Here is a 17,298-nt window from a genome sequence, read left to right as displayed (position 1 = left end):
AAACCCCCTTTGAATCTTGGTGATCAGCTTGACGGCAATTACTAGCAACTGGTCGATGGGATGGCATCAAGTAACGATTTCACCGTGACCAGGCGGCCAGCTCGGTCCATCAGCCCTGCTTTCCACGTGGGGAGCTTTCCAGCGACCCTGGGCTTCCTGATGGTGAGCGATATACCTAGGTATGTTAACGGCAAGTCGACTATCGGGCAGCCCACAGTGTTATGTGGCAGCTAGGGTTTGGGAGGGAGAGAGAGGGCTGCGAGGGCGCGAGAAGGCCGGCCGGGGGCCTTCTTGATTAGATTGATACATCTCCTCTCCATATATATCTCCATATATAGAGAGGTTTACTTGACTCCCAAGCAAGGATAACTTGACCCCTAAGCAAACCATAAGACTAACGGGCCCAGGCCCATGACATACTCTAACACTACACCCCACCTGGACATGCAGCTCGTCCTCGAGCTGCAACCTAAACAAACCATGACTCGACGCAACACAACCCTAACACCTAAAAACGAGCCTTTTACATCTTGGCTTGTTTTATTACTCTCGACCTGAAATAGACTGGGACGCTTTATTGTTGACCCCTGAAAATAAAGTGGACACCATCCGCCCATCGGACGTGCACCTGTACAGCCACCTGGATCCCATGGAAACCAGCGGGACAAAAGGAGCCCGGGCGACGGCCGGCGGCGGAATGCAGTGGTGCTACGCGGTGCGCTCCTATCGGTGACACCATGTCTTCTCCCCGCCAGATGACTGTCGATGGTGCAGACTTTGAGGTCGCTGCCCGCGGGAAAAACAGCATGTCCGCCGCCCGTGGGGGAAACTGCACGCCCAAGATCCCCGACGCAGCGGACGAGATCGAGGTCCGTTGCGCAACGAAGCGCAACTTGGAGGAGCTACAGCTGCAGATCACGCATCTCCCGCACACGCCGACGCAGTAGGAGGCCGCGCGCAGCAGCCTGCAGCCTCACCGCTGGCGACACGTGGCGGATAGCGATCCAAGCCGAAAGCGGTGACGGCGACGGAGGGAAACGGACCTGGTGGAAGGGCATCCCGGGCGGTGTCAATGTAGAGCCCAGGGCCAAGGTCGCTCCCAGAACGCCGAAACGCAGGGACGGCGTCGGTGGCGGCAGCAGTCGCTGCAGCGGTGTTGGTGGCGACGGCAGCTGCTGCTGTTGCAGCTGCCCACCCAACAGCAGGGACAGCGTCGGTGAGGACAGCAGCTACAGCGGCAGCTTTGGTGGCGGTGGCAGCGGCAGCTGCTGCTGTTGCTACGGCAGCGGGGCCACGGCCGCAACGGGGCTGGGACGGCCACGGTAACCAGGGCGGCGGCGGCGCCGACTGCTGCAGCGACGGCGAGGCCACGACCGCGACGGGGCCCATGAGGGGCTGGGACGGCCACGGCAACCAGGGCGGGGTGGTGGCGGCGACCGCGGCGGATGCCATGGCAGGAGCAACGGCCCAGTGGTGGCGGCTGGTGCCGCGGCCGGTGGCGGCCCGTACGGGCCGACCAAGTAGAGGTGGATCTCCTGGACCGCGGTGGCGAGATCGCGGAGGGCTGCGGTGATCTCCACCGGGGAGAGAACGACGGGGACGTCGGAGTGCAGCGGCGGCGGGTGGGAAGAACTCGGTGGAGGGCTGGACATGATCGAACCCAGGAAAGCTGATACCAAGTGTTATGTGGCAGCTAGGGTTTGGGAGGGAGAGAGAGGGCTGCGAGGGCGCGAGAAGGCCGGCCGGGGGCCTTTTGCCCACGGCCGGGCAAGAGGGAAGGGATTTCTTTCTTAATTCTTGCTTAATTAGATTGATACATCTCCTCTCCATATATGCGCTTCCAAACAGCTTGAGCGTCTCCTTGACAACCCTAATCTCCTCCTCAGGTGTGGCATGGCAAAAGAGGATGACGTCGTGGGCGTATAGGGAGATCGTGGGTATCAAACGCCAAGGGTGGAGTTCCTGTAGCACCCAAGCTCAAGCGCACGCCGGAATAGCCTTCCCAGCGTGTCAACGGCGAAGACGAACATCTGCGGCGATAGCGGTTCGCCTTGGCGCAGCCCGCGTCAGTGGCAGATTGCCGGGCCAGGGTCGCCGTTGATCAACACTCGCGTGCTCACCGAGGAGAGTAGGATGGTCAGCCAGTCGAGGAAGCGGTTCCCAAAACCATATCATTGCAGTGCTTCAAAGAGGAAGGACATGCAATAGAATTGAACGCGCGCTAGGTCCAGCTTGACGAGGATGGGATGCGCGCCCAGCTGGTGCAAGAGCCTCGTACATTGGCGAAACAACACGAAATTGTCGTGCAGGATCCGACCACTGATGAAAGCGTTCTGGACCGGGCTAACGATGACGTCGAGCTTTGGGGCGAGCCGTAGAGACAAGACCTTGGCGAAGAGCTTGGCCATGAGATAAACTTGGCGAACCCATGTCCACGGAGCTGATGCAGCTGCCGGAACATGTCTGCCACGTCCTCCTTGATCAGCGGCCAGCAAGCGCGCAAGAATTCAGCCGTAAAACCATCGAGGCCGGGTGCCTTTCTCGCTGGAAGACATCGCACACAGCCTGCCAGATCTCATCCTCGTTGAAGGGGGCATCAAGGTCACGTAGGTCGTGCTCGTGGTCGATCAAGCCATCAAAATTTAGCGTGCAATCCCGAGGCACTTCCATTCCAAGCATGCCAGCAAAGTGGAGAAACGCAGCTTATGCGATCTCCGTGTGCTCAGTGAGGATGCAGCCATCGATGGAAAGGCTCTAGATCATGTTCTTTTGGCGGCGGTAGGAGCATTGCCGGTGGAATGCGTGCCCTTTGCCGTACCATGGTTCGCTCGAGCGAGGCAAGTCCGAGATAGGTGTTGGCGTCCGAAACCCACCGGCGAGCAACGGCTGGCAACACGAAGAGTCGGGAACAACCTAGGGCTGCGGCTGGCCCTGGTCCCTCCGAGCGACGGCCCGCAAAGCTCCTGGTACGCACGTCCCGATGCTGGTGCAAGGGCGTGCCACCTGATCTATACCTGATCAGGAAGGTGATGGATTTGCTTCGCTTAGTTTCCTGCATGGTATACACGTAAACATTAAATACGAGCCTCGATCGGCTCTCAGGTTGTCCTATGAATCGGCTCAAGGAGCCGATCCACCCATGGTTCGTATGAGGTCCACGATCACATGGTGGTCCTGCTTGATCGATATATAGCTAAAACGACCTACGACGATCTAGGGTTTTCACCGCATAATCGGAACATCCTGCTCGTGATTGAGCCTGGCAGCCACGCACGGTGATAATAAACCAACCCTAGACAAGGCCTAAAAACCAACACGAAGTTGATCCCCGGAACATCTTGTCTAGGGTTAGCAAACTACACCCTACGTGCTACTGGATCCTTCAACCCGTTTGCAAGGCCTAACTATGCAGATATTAAACTAATCCCTGAAGAACAAGGAGCAATCATAACAGATCGGATTTACTAGATAATGATCAAGCAAGGTGCCGCCCTTACACCTAAGATAGGTATAAGGGCGGCTAGACGTCTAAGGGTTGCATGGACGAAAGCATGTATCGTGGTAAAACAATGCTAACCCTAACACATCTACGATAACTACGTTGCTCGCCATCAACAAGGCTTCAGCACGAGCAACGCATGATAAACAGATAGACTTGTACTGCCTAGATCGCAAGATTCGATCTAGGCAGCATGATGCTTACCCGGAAGAAACCCTCGAAACAAAGGGGTTGGCGATGCGCCTAGATTGGTTTTTGATGAACGTGATTGTTGTTTTCCCTCAATAACCCTAGATACATATTTATAGTCCGTAGACTTTCTAACGTGGGAATAATCCCAACCGTGCACGAGCCAAATTCTATCTAACCGACACGTATCCTACTATATTTACAGATACAAGGGCAAACTAGCCCAAACTTCGTGTTACAAGGCCGGTTCACGTATTTCTTCCATGTATATTCTTCAAGCCCAATCTTGATCGCGGCCCACCTCTGATCCGGTCAAATTCTGGTGATAACACATGCCCCCCTGGTTTTGGAATTGATAATTCCAAAATCACTCTGCTTTTTCTTCGTCGGGTCATGTCGTGGCAGGGCAAAACCGTCGCAGTATCCTTCATCATGATGCCTCGCCTTCTCAACTTCTCCGCGTGATTTGACCGTTGTTGTTTTTTTTTCTTTTCTTTTGGGCACCACTTCCTCGGAAACTGCTGTGGCATTAAATCTCCACTATATCCCCTTTATTTTACCGCGCCGAACAGTTCGCCTCTTCATCCCCTTGCTCTGTTCTGGCCATCGGCATCCAAAAACTCTCCATCTCCCGTAGCCATGTCTTCCTCTTCTTCCTCCTCCGCCTCGTCGGATCTTTCTTCCCAGACCTTCTCCTCTTCGTCCTCTTCCATCTCGTCGGTATTCTCCGATTCTTCCTCATCTCGTGAGCCGACGCCGGAGTGGGGCTCGCTGGCGGCGCACGACATCCTCGCCGCATCGGAGTGGGACAAGGAGGACCACGAGCCCTACGTCTGGTCCGAGGACGACAAGTCCTTGACCAGCGGCGACGACGACCTTCAGTTCCTCGCCAATGGGGAGCTGGAAGCGACGAGCGAGGACGACTCGTTCTCCTGGGACGGCTACACTTCCTCCGAAGAGGAGGAAGAAGACGACGACGACTCCCTCGAGGACTATCCACCGGCGAAGCGTTTCCGCGCCGGATCGGATGATGACGACGACGACAAGGAGGAGGAGGCTCCCATAGAGGGCTATGGGAGCAGCGACGAGGAGCTCGCCGGCAGCAGCGCCGACGAGAGCTCCGACGACGAGGGCAGCGACGGCCCGTAGAGTAGGGTCTACTAGTATAGGTCTAGTAGTAGTAGCAGATTGGCCAATAGGCCTTTCTTTTGTTCTTCCTCCCTTGAGCAATCGGCTCTTTCCTTGTAAGAAATCTTCTTTATTAATGAAGAAAACATTCCTCTATTAATTTTTGCTCTCTTGCCAATTTTGCCGATTGTCAAACGAAGTTGCTGCACAAAGAGCCGATGGCAGAGCATCGGCTCCTACCATAACACGTATTTTAAGGCCTAAAACGGTTGCCTATTCGTGCAGTCAAACAGATCTCATCCGTGTCCACGCCATTCTCGAATTTCAAACGCACAGATTCAAGAAATCCAACGAGAGAATCATCTCAAATGCCATGGGCCCTGGCTTGGAACTGATATGTTAACCTGCTCAATTGAGCTTGTTCTGTCTAGAGTCGATGACAATGCATCGGCTTTTTTATTATTCTGAAGTCGATGTCAGTGCATCGGCTGTACTGGTATCCATATTTCTCAAGTCGATGTCTGCGCATCGGCTGTAATTTGTATATAAAATTTTTTTACTGGCCGATTTTCTGAATCGGCCCCCATATTTCACTGCCCATCGTCCCACATGCTTGGGAAATATTTCTTGAGGTGCTGACCATTGACAGCTGCTGGGAACTTAGCGCCGTCCAGCTGCTCCAACATGTATGCATTACCCTTCAAAACCTGGACGACTTTGTATGGACCGTGCCAATTAGGAGACCATTTGCCATATGCTTTATCCTTGGTTCCTAATGGCAACACTGCTTCCCATACTAGATCACCAACTTGGAACTCCTTTGGTCTCACCTTCTTATTGTATGCACGAGCTACCCTGGCTTTGTTCTCTTTAATCTTCTCCAACGACCAAAGTCTAAGTTCCGTTGCATCCTCAATAGTATCACTCATCAGAGCTGCATATTCTTCACTGTCGGTCATTCTCGAAACGTGACACGTCTTGATCCAGTAGTAATTTCCCAAGGCAATACGGCTTCGCCCATAGACGAGCCGGTATGGCGAAGTTTTTATAGCTCCATGGCATGACATGCGATAGGCCCACAAAGCTTCGACAATGTTTCATGCCAAACCCTAGGGTTCTCGTCAATTTACCTCTTAATCAGCTTGATCGTGCTCGATTGGACGCTTCACTGCTGCCGTTGGCTTGAGCATAGTATGGAGATGATCGGATCAGCTTAATTCCCATCTCATCATAGAATTTTCTGAATTCCTTAGAGATAAAGACCGAACCTCCATCGGTCGTGATGGTTTGAGGAATCCCGAACCTATGAATGACGTGTTCCTTCACAAATTTGATAACATCTTCTGATTTTACCTTCTTCATAGGGACGGCCTCCACCCATTTGGTGAAGTAATCTGTAATGGCCAGGATCCACTCGTGGCCTTTGCTCGACAACGCAGATGGATTTTGCCGATCATATCCATGCCCCACCCTCGGAATGGCCAAGGCTTGATGATGGGATTCATTGCTGACGCAGGTACCATCTGAATCTTCCCGAACATCTGACACGCTTGGCATCCCTTGTAGTACTTGAAGCAATCCTCAAGCATGGTGGGCCAATAAAACCCCGATCGCCCGATCGCCCACTTCATTTTATGAGCCGATTGGTGAGTTCCACAGCGCCTTCATGCACCTCATGTAGGAGCCGATTAGACTCGCTTGGTCCTGTGCACTTGAGCAAGAACCCTTCCAACGTCTGTAGAACATGTCATCTCCTATAAGGACATATTTCATGGCCTTGTATCTTATCCGTTTAGGTGCCCCCCGAGCCGAATACTTCAAGTAATTGAAGATATCGGCTCTCCAGTCATCCTGTTCTAGGAACTGCACCTGAACTTCCGATCCGTCTGGTATGTCCTTATAGCCTGACGCCATTTGTGCGAGATCGTTGGCCTCGGTATTTTGAGATCTTGGGACCCAATTGAAGTTGATGTACCGAAATTTTGTCATTAGCTCGCGGCATTCCATCCAATATGGGAAGAGTGACTCACTCTCGCACTTGTACTCATCCGTGACCTGGGAGATCACCAACTTCGAGTCTCCAAAAAGCTCTACCGCTTCGCCCCGGCTTCCAAAAGCAACTCCATTCCCTGCGCATCGCCTCATACTCGGCGACATTGTTAGTGCAAGGGGTAGATAGCCCGATGGAGAAGGAATAATTTGCCCCCGAGGCGACACGAGCAAAATGCCGATGCCACAACCATCGTCACAAGCCGATCCATCGAAGAACATAGCCCATGCACGTACGGATAGTGCCGGCTATATTAGTATTAATCCGCTCGGCTATGAGATCGGCCAACGCTTGTCCCTTGATCGCTTTCGTACCGATACCGGAGGTCGAATTCCGATAACGCAAACATCCACTTACCAAGTCGGCCTTTCAAAACAGGAGCCGACGGCATGTGCTTGACCACGTCGACTTGCATATGACGATGATTTCGCCGTCAAAAGGATGTGATGAAGCTTGGTGCGAGGTGAAGAACAGCAGAGGCATAACTTCTCGACCTCGGGATACCTTGTCTCGCATCCAACATCCTCCCGCCGAGGTAGAATACAACCTTTTCAACACCCTCGTAAAGTTGCACCACCACCGAAGCGATGGACGTGTCGGCCCATCGACAAGTAGATATAGAATGGCACATCTTCTTTGGGGTGGGACTAGCACAGCGGCGTTGTTAGATACCGCTTAATCTCGTCAAACGCCCGCTGCTTTCGCCCCCAGTGAAACTCTTCATCAGATTTAATCTTCACCAACGCCATGAACGGCTCAATTCATCCTGACAGGTTAGAGATGAATCGTCGGACGAAGTTGATCTTGCCGATAAGACGTTAGAGCTCCTTCGTGGTAGGCGGCTGCATGGTGCGTACTGCCTCTTGACTTTTCGTGCCGATCTCAATTCCCCGTTCATGGACCAGAAACCCTAGGAACCGGCCGGCCGTCACACCAAAGGCACACTTCTTTGGATTCATTCTCGGTCCAACTTCCGAGTTCGGTCCAGGATGCGTCGCAAATCACCCAAGTGTCCCTCCATGGAGACAGACTTGACCACCACGTCATCGATGTAGATTTCCACCAACTTGCCGATCAGATCATGAAAAATATAATTCATGGCTCGTTGGTACGTTGCACCGCATTCTTCACCCCAAAGGTCATGACCACATATTCAAACAAGCCCACTGATCCTGGTACTCTAATGCGGTCTTGTGTATATCTTCCGGAGCCATGAAGATTTGGTTGTAGCCGGCATTGCCATCCATGAAGCTTAACACCTTGTGGCCAAAGAATGCATTGATCAATGTTTCTCGCCACGTGCATTGGATATTCATCCTTTCGAGTGGCTCTGTTGAGATCTCTGAAATCTATTGCCACACGCCATCGGCCGTCCTTTTTCTCTACAGTATGACATCGAGATCCATTCAAGATACCTGCATGGCCTGATGAACCCGGCGGCCAACATTTTCTCGATCTCTTTCTTGACTTCTTCCAGGATTTCGGCCTTCATTTGGCGTGCTCGTTGTTGGAATGGCCGAAATCCCTTCTTGAGCGGGAGCTGATGCTCAATGATGCTCCTGTCTAACCCAGGCATCTCTGTGTAATCCCATGCAAAGCAATCTGGGTACTCTTTTAACAGAGATATCATCCGGCTCCCGAGCCGTGGATCTAACTTTTTGCCGATGAAAGTTGGTCGTGGCTTATCCCCAGACCAATGTCGACTTCCTCTAGCTCATCACCCGATGTAAACCCATACCCTAGCTTTCCATCACCTCGTTAGATCGACACCGAACACAGGGAAAACGTGTGGTAAGGATAATATGGGCCGATTGCTGGAATCGGCCCCCATTTTGATTGCATTGCTCAATGAAGGTTTACATCGAGTTCGTGTTTTATCACAACTACGTGACATGCTTGATACAAGATCATCACTTTTTATTTTTTTGGGGCCGATCACAAGGATCGGCCTTCCCGTGTACGTCCATAGACTTTGCTCTTGTTACACGGTCAGGCCGGTGGATAAGACCAGCCTCACCCCGTTTTTTGTCACGTCGATGTACTCGCAGTCGTCCAAAGTGATGCCTGAGAGTGGCTCTTGGCCTGCCGCCTCCCAAACGTGCATGCCACCGTTGAAATCTCGGTGAGTCATCCGCATGGACGACTTCTACTTCATCTCCATCCCACTGTATTAAACATTGGTGCATCGTGGATGGAATGCAACAGTTGGCGTGGATCCAATCCCTCCCTAGCAGGACAGCATAAGTGCTCTTGCTATCGACGATGAAGAATGTTGTAGGGATGGTTTTCCTCCCTACGGTCAGATCCACGTTCAAAACACCTTGTGCTTCAGATGCTTGGCCGTTGAAATCGCTCAGTGTAACGTTGGTCTTGATCAGATCTGAGCTAGAGCGTCCCAACCGACGTAGCATGGAGTATGGCATGATGTTGACTGCCGCTCCGGTGTCCACCAGCATCCTATTGACAGGCTGCCCATTGATATAACCTCGTAAGTACAGGGCCTTCAGGTGTCTGTAGCTTCTTTCACGTGGCTTCTCAAAGATAACTGGTCGTGGGCCACAGTCGAGTTGTGCCACAGGTGCTTCGTCTATTCCAGGAGCACAAAACTCTGCTGGAAGAATGAACACCATGTTTGTACTAGCCGATGTCTCATCATCGGCTTTCCTTTGCTTGGGGCGCCACTCCATCTTTTGTGGTCGACCCTCTTCGTCCAGGGTTCGTTGAATTTTCGCGGCCAGATCGGGCCGCGCCTTCCTCAACGTGTGCAGGTACAACCTTTCGGCTTCCTCCAAGCCACGTAGTCGCTGAACCCTACGCTTTTGGGAACGGCTGAGTCCATCAGGGCACCACCTTGGCCGGTGGTACTTATCTTCTTCTTCTTCATCGTCATCTTCTAACTCCTTGAGATCTTCCACCCGAGAGGACTCAGCTTGCTTGTTCCGAGATGGGAGATGTCCTAGACGCTTGAACACTGACACGTCTCCGGTGCTCTTCTTCTTCTGTCTACATTCTGGGCAGTTGCCGATTGTAGGCAATCGGCTCATTCCTGAATCCCAGCAGTGTTTGAAGAAGGGACAGTCCCAGTGCTTGTCCACGTCGTCTTGCTCTCTTGACTTGTTCTTGGTACGGCGCTCATATTTCTCCTCGTCTCGATCATGCCGACGCTGTCTCCTGGCGTCCCTGCTAGCCAGACGATCTCTTTCATCGTCGTCGCTGTTTCGTCGGCGTTGGTCGTACTGACTCACATATTTGTTGAGGAGGTGATCAGAGAGAGGTCGTTGATATCGCACATTCTTCACCTCTCCCTCTGTGATGTAGCGCTTGCCATCGTGTCGGAGCCGATCGCGTGGAACGGCTTCTTCCTTGTCCTTGCTACGAGAGCGGCTGCCCTCGTCTCTGTTCTTGCCAGAGTGGTGCCCAGGCCCTACCATGTTAATACTGAACGAGAAACCTGGCTGGCACCTCCCAGGGTAAGTGCACTCCACCATGTTAATGGCGGGGAAGGGGTGCGTGTCGACTTTCATGGCGTACTGGCTAAAGATTAGACGCCCTTGTTCTATCGCCATTTGGATCTGCTGACGCCACACCCTGCAATCGTTGGTGGTATGGGTGAACGTGTTATGCCATTTGCAATATGGCTTTCCGTTCAACTCTTGTGCCGTGGGGGTTTTGAGGCCTTCGGGTAACTTTAGCTGCTTCTCCTTGAGTAAGAGGTCGAAAATTTGCTCAGCTTTGGTCACGTCGAAGTCAAACCCTTTTGGAGGACCTTGTGGCTTAACCCACTTGCAGGACACGGGGCTTGCCCCCCGAGTCCATTCAGCCACTGCTATCTCTTGATCTCCCGCAGCCTTCATCTTCATTCGCCTCAACCAGGACTACCGCCCGCTTGAATTTGTCCCTGGTACAAGTCCGGGTGGCGTTGTTCATATAATGACAGCTTTCGAACCATATGCGCCACGAAGGGTAGTCCGTTTGGGAAGCCATATCCTTGATCGGCGATGCGAGACCCACCACCGCCAACTCGATCGCTTCCTTTTCGCCAAACGAGCCGAATAGCATCGGTTCCTAACGGTCTGAAGCGCCGGACGTACTCGACATCGTTTCTCCGCGCTTCGACGTACTTGTGCTAGATCGGCAATGCCGCCTCGGAAGCCTTCGAATGATACCGCATGTGGAACTGTTCTTCCAATCGCTTCCAAGTCCGGATTGAGTCTAGTGGCAGCGACGTTTACCACCCGAAAGCCGTTCTTGTGAGGGACGTGCGAAGAACCTCACACGTAGTTTATCCGATGCCGAGATCGTGCCCACTGCGCCAAATATCGGCTCACATGCTCGATTGAACTGGAGCCATCTCGACCCACTAAACTTGGAGAATTCGGGGAGCCGATATTTAGGTGGTAGTGGGATCAAATCGTACTCGTTGGGGTACGGCTTGGAATAGCCGATTGTTCTCCTTTTCGCACCATGCCGAACCGGGTCTCTCAAGATTGTACCGATCTCGATCCGCGGTGGTGGCTGCAGGAGTGGAGCTACGAAGATTCGCCGGAGTGGCGTACTTAGCCGCCCACGCTTGCTTCTCAAGCTCCGAGCTAGCCGCAGGAGTTGAGCTTTGGAGGTTTGTTGGCGTGGCATTCTTGGCTAGCCACGTCTGCTTCTCACGATCCGAGCCACCGCGAAGTTGAGTTACGGAGGTTCGTCGGAGTGGCGTACTTAGCTAGCCACGTCTCGCTTCGAAGTTCGATCCGGCAGCTCCTCCCTGCGTCCCCAAGTCCTCGTTGTAGTCCGGTTCGTGGAGTGCCCAGCCATCGCAACTGCACGTATGTGCACGTGTATCCGTGAGGGATCTCCTTAGGCGCCTCATACAAGAACTGGTAATCACTAGGTTCACCACCGATCTTGTGGACGACGAATGCCGGTGAACTCGGCACTTCTGGTGCTGTCAACGCGAATGGCAGCGGTGGTCGGGACTGGAGTGGTATTTCTCCTTGGTGCGTCCCTAGAGCAGGTCCTGACGGAGAGTACTGATGCCTCATGATTTCCTGGATCACCCGAAGGGCGACACGCTCCAAAGTGTTCACCAGGCTCTCAGAATGGCGGTGTAGCGAATGCGCTACCATGAAATTAATCTCCTGACGCAGAGACCTGGTGCGTTCTTCTGAAGGGGTAGACAGGTCCACTCCATCGAGCGCGCCTTCAGGCGAGAACCCTTTCCACCTGATGCCGTGCGAGCGGGTCCTCTGGAAAGAGCCGATTAGGTCGGCTTCGAGGATAGCTTTGACCTCGTCATACTTCTTCTTGAGCTCCTCGGTCAGATCCTCGTACGTGACTGGAGTGCCTTCCGCCATCTCAGATGTAGATGGCGATGCAGTTGATGTCGAAGACCGTCCCACCGGGCGTGCCAGAATGTGTTGGCGTCCGAAACCCACCGGCAAGCAACGGCTGGCAACACGAAGAGCCGGGAACAACCTAGGGCTGCGGCTGGCCCTAGTCCCTCCGAGCGACGGCCCGCAAAGCTCCTGGTACGCACGTCCCGATGCTGGTGCAAGGGCGTGCCACCTGATCTATACCTGATCAGGAAGGTGATGGATCTGCTTCGCTTAGTTTCCTGCATGGTATACACGTAAATATTAAATACGAGCCTCGATCGGCTCTCAGGTTGTCCTGTGAATCGGCTCAAGGAGCCGATCCACCCATGATTCGTATGAGGTCCACGATCACATGGTGGTCCTGCTTGATCGATATATAGCTAAAACGACCTACGACGATCTAGGATTTTCACCGCATAATCGGAACATCCTGCTCGTGATTGAGCCTAGCAGCCACGCACGGTGATAATAAACCAACCCTAGACAAGGCCTAAAAACCAACACGAAGTTGATCCCCGGAACATCTTGTCTAGGGCTAGCAAACTACACCCTACGTGCTACTGGATCCTTCAACCCGTTTGCAAGGCCTAACTATGCAGATATTAAACTAATCTCTGAAGAACAAGGAGCAATCATAACAGATCGGATCTACTAGATAATGATCAAGCAAGGTGCCGCCCTTACACCTAAGATAGGTGTAAGGGCGGCTAGACGTCTAAGGGTTGCACGGACGAAAGCATGTATCGTGGTAAAACAATGCTAACCCTAACACATCTACGATAACTACGTTGCTCGCCATCAACAAGGCTTCAGCACGAGCAACGCATGATAAACGGATAGACTTGTACTGCCTAGATCGCAAGATGCGATCTAGGCAGCATGATGCTTACCCGGAAGAAACCCTCGAAACAAAGGGGTTGGCGATGCGCCTAGATTGGTTTGTGATGAACGTGATTGTTGTTTTCCCTCAATAACCCTAGATACATATTTATAGTCCGTAGACTTTCTAACGTGGGAATAATCCCAACCGTGCACGAGCCAAATTCTATCTAACCGACACGTATCCTACTATATTTACAGATACAAGGGCAAACTAGCCCAAACTTCGTGTTACAAGGCCGGTTCACGTATTTCTTCCATGTATATTCTTCAAGCCCAATCTTGATCGCGGCCCACCTCTGATCCGGTCAAATTCTGGTGATAACAATAGGTCCGTTTAATTTCCTTGCGCAGCTAGTCCTCGCGCGGGAGTAGCTGCCGCCCTTACTGTGCTTTGTCGAATCGCAGTAGCAACTCGCGAGAGATAGCGAGCTTGTGTCGAACATTGCCCACCGTGAGCGCACTCCAACCGGACAGTTTTCTCGCCATTGCTTGCAACTTCACGAATAGCCGCAGGAAGGGGTCAGCCCGTTCAATGGAGCGCCAAGCTTCAGCAACCGTGTCCTAGAAACCGGGCATCCGCACCCAGAAATCTTCGAAGTAGAAGCGTCTGGGGACTAGGGGCGGCGGGGAGCAATCAAGGAGCAAGGGGCTGTGGTCGGAGACAACGATCGAAGCGATGCAACGTAGATGGTAGTGGCAATGGTGCTCTTCCCAACTGTGTATAGGACGCGGTTGAGGTGGACCAGGGTGGGAGGGGATTGCTCATTGGACCATTATAACGGCGACCATTGAGATACACCTCCTTGAGCGCTAGGTCGCTTATGACCCATCGAAAACGCCCCATCATGCGGCGGTCCAGATTGTTGTTTTTGTCCTCGTCTTGGTATATATCAAGTTGAAATCTCCACAGATCATCCAAGGGCCATCACAATCCGCACGTATGTCACACAACTCTTGCAAAAGGCGATCTTCTCGGCATCCTCCTATGGGTCGTAGACAACGGTGATCCACCATGGGAAGGTGCTCCCTGGGGTGGAAACCCTGGAAGTGATCGCGTTGGCAGTGAACTCGGGGTCGGGGATGGTGACCTCCTTGCTCCGCCAAGCAAGGAGAATGCCAACCCGGGTGCCAACGGCCAGCAAGTATACATAGTCGTCAAATTCCGAGCCTAGCGCCTCTAGGACAATGGACGAGTAAACCAACTCTAACTTAGTTCCTTGAAAGCATACAATCGATGCGTCGGTGGTGGCAAGCAGCGAACGAATGTCAATTCGACGCGCGTGCGTTGAGTCCGCGCACGTTCCAAATTACAATTTTGAGACAGTAATCCATGAGAACGAGATCGTCAAATTGCAATTGGCTCGCTGCCTATGCCGCGATCGGCGGGCTACCAGGCATCATGGTGACCGGCGTGGGCGTCAGCTGGGCGGGGAGCTCGCGGTCAACCAGTGCAGCAAGCGCCGTGAGAAGGACGTGGGGGATCGGAGCCGCAAAGACATCGTTGTAGGCCTTCATTGCTTCCGCCATGATGATTTGATCTGTGCCGATGATGCCGAGGGTGCGGAGGATCTGCACGTGCGTGCGTCGCACTGCCGTGGGTGGCGCGGCAGCAGCAGGCGTGGAGAATGCAGAGCGACCTCGGCACGGAGCGAAATTCGGTGGCTGGCGGCGTGTTCTTCTCCTAGGGGCGGGCAAGGCAGCGTCAAGCTCCTTAGTTGCTGCGGTCAGGAAGTCTCCAAGGGTCCTAGCAGCCATAGGTTGTGTCGGCCGTGGTCTGCGGCGTAGCATGACCAACGGTGAGGCAAAGCGGCTAGTAGGGGCCGCAGGTGGCGCGACGGGATCGATCGTGGTGGTGGTCGTTGTCGGGGCAGTTAGCGCGGGAGCGTTGGGAACCTGGGCCGTTGCCTGGGACGCTGGTGTTGCGTGGCTGGGCTCTTGGGTAGCACTGGCAGCTGCATGGGCTGGGCCAGGTGTCCGCTAGCAGGAAGCTTCCGGAGCGGAGGTTTTGGCAGGAAGCACCAGCTGTGCATGATCCATGTGGGTGCCGTCGTGGGGCGGCGAGTGGACGGTGCAAGTCTCCAAATTGTCCCCACGAGATGGCGTGGGCGAGACATGGTCCCGGCCCGACATCAGATCAGCGTTGGTCGCAGTGCCTATGGTCTCCATCGGAGAATCACGAACCTCACTTTCCAAAAGCGAGTTGGTCGGAGAAAGGCCCTGATCCCCATTCTTCCTCCCATTGGTCGGTGCATCTTCGAGCTCTGTCGCCATCCTGACTTTCACTTTGCCGTTACAGGGTTGGACCGGTCGTGGCACCCGCTGGTTGGGCTGGAGTCTCTTCGCCCACTCTTACGGCGCCAGCTGTAGCCTCGGCTGCTGCTAGGACAGCTTTGGCCCTCCAAACTTTTGTCTTGCGTGCAGCCTTGGCTTTGCCTTTTTTGGCTCGACGACGCGGGCGCCTGGTACCACGACAGTCTAGCCAGGGTCCACCACTCTTTCTAGAGTTGGAAGCGCCGCCGTGCAGGTGTCATCGGGTTCCAAGCACCGCTGATGGCGACGCCATCAGCGCGTGTAGTACACGGTGGTCCAGCCTGTGGAGTCGACGGCCATGCCGTCCACGCGCCCCTCCGGGCACCTCCGGTGCGCTGTCGTTTGCGTCCTCGACGACGGGAGCGGCCCTGCGCCCCGCCCTGCCCCGCGTTTCCAGCGGTGCCGCCGGCAGCGCCGTCTTGGCCGTCGTCACCATCAGTCCGGGGAGCGCGGCCTAAGTTCCTGGCCGTGTCACCGGTGTCAACCTCAATGGCGATAGGATAGGTGAGCATGCGCAGTTGGGGTGAGGGATGGCAGCAGCTCGACGATCTCTAGGACAGCACGGCGGCGAATCGCGGCCGGGTCGCTGGTGCGTGCGTGGCGCGGAAGATAGCCATGTCTACGGGAGACTGCGTGTCGGGGTGAAGCCGCTCGATCCAACATCCTGACCCAAGGATGTGCTTAGCCGTGGATGCGTGGCAAGCCTTGGCGAATACCGCGGAGCTCATGCTCGACGCGTTGATCCAGCCAGCCCTGGCCAGCGTGGGCGAGCTTGCCCCAAGGGCGCAGGAGGAACAAGAAGCCAAAGGCGTTGACGAGGTGCTCTCCGGCGAGGCGGTCCATGGTCGTTTTCGCAGTGAAGAGGATGAGGAAGTCCTCGGGGTGGTGAATGTGGATGGTGAAGTCGATGGGGACGAGGTCAAACATGGCGCAGAGCGCGTGTTCCATGTCTCTTGCCAGCACGGTCGGCCTAGTGCCGGTTATCGTGGTGGCGCGGCGCAGCGCGAGCTCTGCCTCCTCCATCTCGATGGAGCGAGAGAGAAGGACACGCACCGACACGCTAGGGTCGGCCTGCGGTGGCATCGCCGCTTGAGGTTGCGCCGTGGCTTGGGGCGGCGCTGCTGCCTGTGGAGCAAGCGGTGGCTCCGACGGTGGTGGCTGCCGCCGCGCTGCGCAGAAGCGGGCGCACGTGCTCGTTGCCCTGCCGGCTACGCGAGCTGTCGTTGTTGCTACGGCGATGCAGCCTCTGCTCGCGGTGGCATGTCTCCTTGTCGCCGAAGGATTGGCCCAGTAGGAGGCAGACCCGACAACGCACCTTGTTGGTGCAGTCCCGGACACGATGGCCAGGGTCTAGGCATCGAAAGCACAGCTCCGTGTTCGCCGGGAACTGCTAGGACGGCGATCGGGGCTTGACGTGTAGCGTGGTGAGGCGCGGCGTTGGTGGTTCCTGTTGGTGGTTCCTGCGGCGTGGGTGTTGGAAGCCGTCCGCGTCCACCACGGCGGCGCTGCCAGGGCGGTGGATCTCCGAACGCGGGCCAATCCGGGCTGAGGCCGGGACTCGCTCCCTCGCCGGCGACCTGCTCGCAGGCGGCCCTGTGGCTGGCTGCAGGGGCATATGTAGCAGCGGGGGGCGCGGTGGCCACAACGTCACGGTAGGAGCGGCTGCTGGAGGAGGACTCGCCGGCGGATTCGAGCCAGCGAAGGCCATTGAGGCGCCGGAGGCGGAGGGGAGGGGCTTGTCTGAGGCCTACCGGCGATGGGTTCGTCGGCGGCGAGGCTGGTGGAGGCTAGGCTAGAGAGCGTGGGAGGGGGGGGTGTCTCGTGGACGAATGGTATTTTTCCGTTCGTAGTGCTTACAATCTTGCCCTTGACCT

The sequence above is a fragment of the Lolium perenne genome, chromosome 5, assembly GCF_019359855.2.
Source record: "Lolium perenne isolate Kyuss_39 chromosome 5, Kyuss_2.0, whole genome shotgun sequence".
Classification (NCBI taxonomy): domain Eukaryota; kingdom Viridiplantae; phylum Streptophyta; class Magnoliopsida; order Poales; family Poaceae; genus Lolium; species Lolium perenne.
The sequence above is the reverse complement of the archived record's forward strand: the minus strand, read 5'-3'. Positions refer to the sequence as shown.